At 44.7% G+C, this 7,077-nt stretch overlaps 1 pseudogene; it reads right to left on the bottom strand.

The window, feature by feature from the left end:
• Positions 1-4,407: 4,407 nt before the first annotated feature.
• On the bottom strand, positions 4,408-7,077 carry LOC114082207 (E3 ubiquitin-protein ligase SH3RF1 pseudogene; annotated as a pseudogene).

Here is a 7,077-nt window from a genome sequence, read left to right as displayed (position 1 = left end):
GTTTTTGTGTGATGTTATCATGAGATTATGCACATATTATTCCTTGTAAGCTGTAAAGTGAGCACTCATGAGTATCTGGGACAAAGCTAACAGCGCTGGATGGTGACACTCCATGGCCACATCCCAACACTGACTCATCTCCACTGCATCCACTTGAGAGCAGGAGGTTTCATCTAACCCAATTTGGGCTTATCTACTTCCACACCACATTCTTGACTTTTTCCACCCTGTTCAGATGAGATACAATATCTACAAAACCACTCAGCAAATGGAAAAGTACTACAAAGCACCCATATGATGCTGATCTGGCCTGAACTTCCCCCATCCCACCTTGGACTGTCCTTTCCCAGTGTCCCTTTCTGCCTACTCTAAGCCATTTCCTGGAAAAAGGTGGAAACTTTTTGTTCCATAGTTTATCCCCTAAAATTGTTTAAAGTCCTGCTGGTCATGCATGGGCATCCAGCCCTGGATCATGATCTCCCTCATAGGACTATGTCCAGGAAAGGGGACTCCTGAAGGGGGTTGCAAGCTGCTTTCTTCTCTGAGGCCAGGAAAAGATCCTCCCCTGTCCAGCCCCTGACCCAGACAGCTCACCCTTTCCCCAGCTCACAAGAGAGATGCTGTCTGGCTGAGGAAGAAGGGAAGAACCAGCCCCTTAAATATGCTCTGGGCAGAAGCAAAGACCAGGTACCCTGTGTCTTGCCATTTCCCCCGTATGAATGGTAAAAAATTGATAAAAATAGTCTGGGATGTAGAAGAAAAACTGGAATAGTGTTGGGAGGAGTCTGCAGCTGTGGAATTGCCAGATGGGGACTTGCTGGCCAGGGATGGTGCTCTTTTTAGCTATCACTGTCCAAGTAGTAGATCACCCATGTGGTGGCTGGAAAGTTGAGCTCCTGGAACATGCTCTGCATTTGCTGTGCTCTCAGGTGCCAGTCTGAATTGCAGAGGATTGGCACAAACTATGATCCCCGAGTCTGGCTTCTTCCTGGGGTGAATTCCCCTTACTTCTGGGCAACGAGCCATCACTCAAGATTTTACTGTCTATTTCTACCATTGACTTCAATTTAGAAAGGAACTTAGAAGCCTATATCTTGTTGATGGATGAGGATTCTATACCTTTTGCTCTGTCTCTTTCTGAAGGGAGACCAACTAAATGTGATTCAGCTTCCCAATCGAATTAAAACTGGCAGGAAATTGATTTGCTTTTTATATCATCAAACTTCAAGCTCCATGCAATGAATTATTTGGAGCTGGGCTCCAGATAGCAAGAGCACTCTGCTCCTGACAGTATCTCAGGGAGTGTCTGCATCTGTGGGAGACCTAGTTAACACAGAGGCCATCTTGGGTGCTATGGGACATACCCAGTAGATGCCTGATTGTTTCTGAGTCTTTTAGTTAGTGGTTGCCATTAAAACAGCCTATGATTGATGGTTCATTTGCCAGTTGGGTGCAACTTAACCAACAGTGGAATTGTGAGCTAACCCTGAGCCCCAGGTCTGAGGACCTCTGATTTCCAGGCCCCTCTCTTTGTCATCTGAACTTCATGGCAGTGTGGGAGCAAGGAGGGTGAAGCATTGAGGGGTCTTGTTGGGGGATCTTTTGGCCCCCATGGCAATTGTGGAAGTAGTTTCAGTTAAAGCAGGCAGGAATGACAGTTGATGGCTGAAATGACAGGCGTGTCTGTCTGCTTATCTGATACCCTCCCCACTGCAGTCCCCATGTGACTGGTCTTGGGACTGTGGCCTGTGCTTACACTATCCATTCTTTCCAAACCTCATACCTCATAGCTACCCTTGGTCATGAGATGCCACACCACAGAAGGTGCAAGCCTTCATTCCTGAGAGGTCTGGGTCCCCCATGGTCCTGCCTCTTTTCAGGAGCTGTAACTCTTCTATTAAATTTTACTATTAGACATAAAATTACCCCAGAGAAAGAAGAGAGCCTTGGTCTGGGAACTGTGGTGAGATTGTCAAAGTGCATGTGGGCCTCGTGGTGGAGCCTTAGCAGGAGCCAGGCGGTGTGTGTGTGTGTGTGCTGAGGGGGACTCAGCTGGACTGGGGTTTTGCCAGTGAGGGAGGAACAGGAGTCTGGGAGCTGGGGTGTTGCTAAGAACATGCATAGAATAATGACCATGAGGTCCATGCCGGATGATGAGGATGGATCTGTGTGGAAGGGGAAGGGAAGGTTGGGCCAGCAGGAGTAATGGTGGCTGCCAAAGCAAGGAAGTTGTTGCAATAGGTTTTTACGTGAATTAGGCAGACACATCTGTGGAAGCCAAATGTTTGATGGATACCTTGGTAGGAAACCTAATTGATTTTACATGGCCTCTCCAGTGCCAGCAGGCCAGATACTGCTTTGAGGTTATCTTAGAGACTTTTCTCTTCCTAAGTTTACATGATGTTTGTCAGGATGAGCAGAAGGGTAACCAGTTTGTGTTTTGAAAAGAGGAGGCACATAGCCATGCATTATATTATGACACATTGGTGTCAACTTACACAGATGAAAGCTGGCATCATCTTTTTTACCTAAATTGTTTATTTCACCAAACTTCATATATTACATGGATATCCCAGTATATTTTTTTAACTTCAACACACAGAACATAATGTACAGTTTTTTATAAAAATCAGTGGTTAACTTAGGAATTATTTCATTTTCAACCACATCTACATTTTTTTTTAGTTGTCGATAGACCTTTTTTAAATTTTTTTTTTATATGTGGTGCTGAGAGTCAAACCCAGGGCCTGATACATGCCAGTAAAGTTTGCTACCACTGAGCTGCAGCCCCAGCCCCACATTCTACAACTTTTTAACATGATGTACACTTTTGTTATTGGATGAAGTCTTTTCAGTCCATGTTTCTATTTCCAAGCATTAATTCATGTTTTTTTTTTTTTTAATTTGTTATTTCAGTACTTAGTTCCCATGGCAAAACTGTGGTAACTCCCGCACTACCAGGCTGCTTTCCCTACTTTTGTTCTCAAGACTCCATAAACACATAACTATATGATACCATAATAAAATTGGTGGAAGAGGCCGATGACAAAGAATGGATATAAATACAAAAATTTAGGCTCAGCTGTATACTGCCACAGTTGTAAGGTGTGGGCACACTGGCTCCCTCCAAGACTTCCAGAGCTTCCATGGAACACCTCCTGGATAAACTCCTCCTTTCTTTCTGTCTGCTGAGAACACAAAGAGCATTTTTATTCATGACTCCTGTGATGGCTGATGGACACCTTAGCTAGGGAGGGAGGAAGTTTGCTCAGCAGACCTTGGTCAGGAGTGGCTTTGGGGTAGAGAATGCTGGTTATTTTACATCTCCTGTATTGCTCAGTTCTGAATGCAAACTAACCTCAGCAGAAAATTGCAATGAAATGTATACATCATGCACATCCATGTTACTGTTGGACATGCAAGGTGATTGAGAAAGAGCCACAATGGATGAATGAAAAATTTTCACATTGTTTCTTCAGCATTTGACTCAAACACAAGCATATCATTTACCACCACATCTTACAAATGTTCTGGACATGCAGTTCATGGGGTAAAATGGAAATTACATTTCATAGGCATTCTCTGATAGCAAGTATAAGATTAATGTTGCCTACTTTCCAACCAATGAATTGAGCTGCTTCTGTTATATAACTAAATATTATTTCTGAATACATTTCAAGTCAATGCTTGTGCTTTGTTTTTCCCATCATTTCATTGGTTTCATTCTCAGAAAATTAAAAAAAAAATCATAAAATTAAATTGAGGATTAAAATTTCAGGTTGACTCATGATCAAACTAGAAAGAAAGAATCACTAACTTTTCTTTTCTTGAGTTTTTCTCTCTACCACAGGTCCTTACTGATATTGAGTTGTATGTATAGTTTCCCAAAGAGAAAAACCTAAATTAGAGAACCACCAGTACTGTCTTAAAGAAGCAAAATGTAATGATGGGGAACAGGGGTGAGGGAGGGAAGATGAATTCTACAGCACACTGAATCTCTTGCTTTAAACAGGAGATAATTCAGCTACTCCTTGGCTCTCATTTCATAAATCAATGTCTTAAAATCATAATCCAAAGAGTTTTTCTATTAGAAAAACTTTTCAGTTTTAAAAGGAGCAAATACATTAGCTAAACCTTGTAAACAATTGTCCATTTTAGTTATACATTGTAAAGACAAATAAAAAAGAACAAACAAACACAAAAATGGTTGCTCAGTACAAGGCACACATTACAATTCTAACTGAGTGGTGGAACCCAGACATCTGCTTTGCTTTGCTGGTTGGTGTGGCTGTGCTGAGACTCAGGAGCCACATACCAACCCTCTGCACAGCTCCTGACCTTCTGGAAGTCCACACATGTGCTCTTTCCATCAGACTGTTTTGTGCTCTTCATTTGTGTGATGTGATTTTAAGTCTTTCCACTGTTTACCTCCTCCAATTTTTCCACAAGGCCTCTTGGGAAAAGCCCAGTTTTCCCATTGCATTGTAATGTGCCTTTGAACCAGCCAACTTCTCACTTTTTATGAACAAACATAATACCTCCTTTAAGTTCCCAAGTTCTGCCTCACTCTGGAGAGAATAGGAAACCACCACCTAGTGCCTTTCATAAACAATAGGCTAGACTCATTCATGACAGGACCCAGTGAGGAACATGCCTGATGAGGAGGTGGAGCAATGGAACTTCAAAGTCCAGGGAGCTAGTCTTCAGATGGAAAGCTCCTTGTTCCAGGGCTGTGCATACTGGTGCTGCAGTGACTGGGCCATTCCCGTTCATGGGGCTGTAGCTGGCCCTGCCATGGCCTCCCCCAAGTGGTAGCTCAGGGCCCAGGGCTCCCTGTAGGGGCAACTCACCCCCATTTAGCCCCACTTCCAGCTCCACTTCAACTTAAGCAATGCTAAAGGGGATACTCAGGGCTTCCATTTGGTGGTGGCACCAGAAGGCAACTTCAGTAAACCTGTTATTCTATTTTACTGTCCTTGTCCAGTTTGCTTGCTGACCTGCTCCCACGAGCTGATGAAGAACCATGTGGAGTTGTGGGAAGTCCAGGGAGAATGGACACTGTCTGGCAACTGGGCTTGGTTTAATGAGAGGCAGCGGTGATACTTGGGGAGGTCAATGAAGTGGCTGAAGCACAGGCCAGGGAGGCACCAGCTTGACTGAAACTGACAGCAGCAGTATGGGCAGCGCAGCCTGCCATTGGTGATGGGGGAGGGGGAGGACAACAAATTGTGGGGCAGGCCCACAGATAAAGGTAGCATTCTGTACCTGGATGGGCATCAGTGCTGTTGTGGGGCATTCTTGATTATGTGCTGCAACTGCCCTCACTGCATTGCGTTCCTGGTTGACTGTAATCTGCCCAGGCATGTGAAATAGGACCTTAGTTTGACCACTTATTTGGTTGTGAGATGCTGACACTACAGCTGGAGGGACGATCCTGGGTATTCCAGCCACACCATTTCTCTAGAGCTTCTGGGAAGGCCCTCCTGCAGTGGAGGGAATGACCTTTGTCATCCCCTAACTTTTCTGACCCACAGTAGACATAGGAACTTTAGCTTCAGTAACATTTATCACTGCCCTTGTGACAGATGCCACATAATTGCCAAGTAAAACCCCAATCTCAGTGGTATGCATTGATATCCCTTTGTACCAGCCATCCTGGCAATGCTCAAACAATAAAAACATCTCCTCTATTCCCAGCTCTAACTCTTTTTCTTTCTGGAAGTGTATGGGTGGATAGCCACATACACACTGGGGTGAGTCTGAGTTTGAAATTGTGCAATCTATACAGTGGATTCTGCCATGGGTCTGGGTCCCATTTCAGCAGTAGCAACACCAGCAGTAGTACCTGGTGATGTGGAGGTGATGACAGTGACAGCCAGGAGATGGAGTGGTAGAGGAGAGCATTCAAAGTTCCAAGGGCAGCTGGTTAGGGGAAATCCAACAGGAAAGTGAATGAGGAGCCAGTTGTCACTGAGCTCCTTGGGAATGAGGTCACAATTAACTTGGTGGTACTCATATGGACTTGAGAAGGGACACTGCAGGAATCCCAGACAGTCCCCTGATGCTCCCAGAAGCTGTGGCATTTCTGGAGCTGATGAGTACAGGAGGGCTGATCTCCATGGAGTGGTGGTTCTGGGATTCCTGGGAAGACTTGTTTGCCACAGTGAGGGAAGTGTAGGAGAATCACTTTTTTGGTGTTTTTCTTGGTGTTGGAGAGCTTTTGGGCAGTGCTTCTCTGGGCTGTTGCTGAGGGACCTTCTCCAGCATCAACTCCTGGCATGGGAGTCTTATCCCATTCCATCCCCTGTTTAGCAGCTTAGTTCAACTCAATGTGGGAAATTGGAAATATGCTTACTTTGTCTGCCAAAATTCCTTCAGCCCAGTTTTCATCCACTCTGTGGATCACAGTCAGAAAAACATCCTTTGTAAACAGAAGACAATCTTTGTTCACTTCCTTATCTTTTACTTCAAAGTCATAAAGTTCTTTGCACTGAGGTGGAAGTTGATGTAATGGTTGAATAGACTGCTAAAAGTTGTTGGGGGAAGAGCCATGGATCCCGCTGACTTCCCCATGTTACCAGTTTTCATCAACTTATCGCAAAATGATGATGTCATTCTGGTGAATTTCAAGTCACCAGGTTCCTTACTCTCATAGTTATATAATGCTTTGGCACATGGTAACTGAGGTGTACCCCTCACTGGGGGACTCCAGGCTTGCAGCTGGGGCTGCTGTCCATACTGGGAACCTTGTAGATCATTTGTGCTACAATTTGCCATACTGCTGCCCTGAGCCATGAATGCATTTGTGAAGTTGGTTCTACTGCTACCACCAGGGCTAGGTTTCCAAGGCCTCTGCTTGATGCTTCCCAGAAGCCTGTCCAGCAGGATGTCACTGGGAAACTCCTCAACACCCAAGCCAAAAAGGGCCCTCCACTCAGAACAACTGAGGGAACCTAGGATCACCAGCAAACATCATTCGCAAAACTTGTGCTGACAAGACAAGACTTTTGCAGAAACATCCAGGTGATCTAGACTCCCAGGACACTCCAAAAGGTTCAAGAAGGCAGATTAATTCAT

This window comes from Marmota flaviventris, chromosome 4, assembly GCF_047511675.1.
Source record: "Marmota flaviventris isolate mMarFla1 chromosome 4, mMarFla1.hap1, whole genome shotgun sequence".
Classification (NCBI taxonomy): Eukaryota; Metazoa; Chordata; class Mammalia; order Rodentia; family Sciuridae; genus Marmota; species Marmota flaviventris.
The sequence above is the reverse complement of the archived record's forward strand: the minus strand, read 5'-3'. Positions and strand labels throughout refer to the sequence as shown.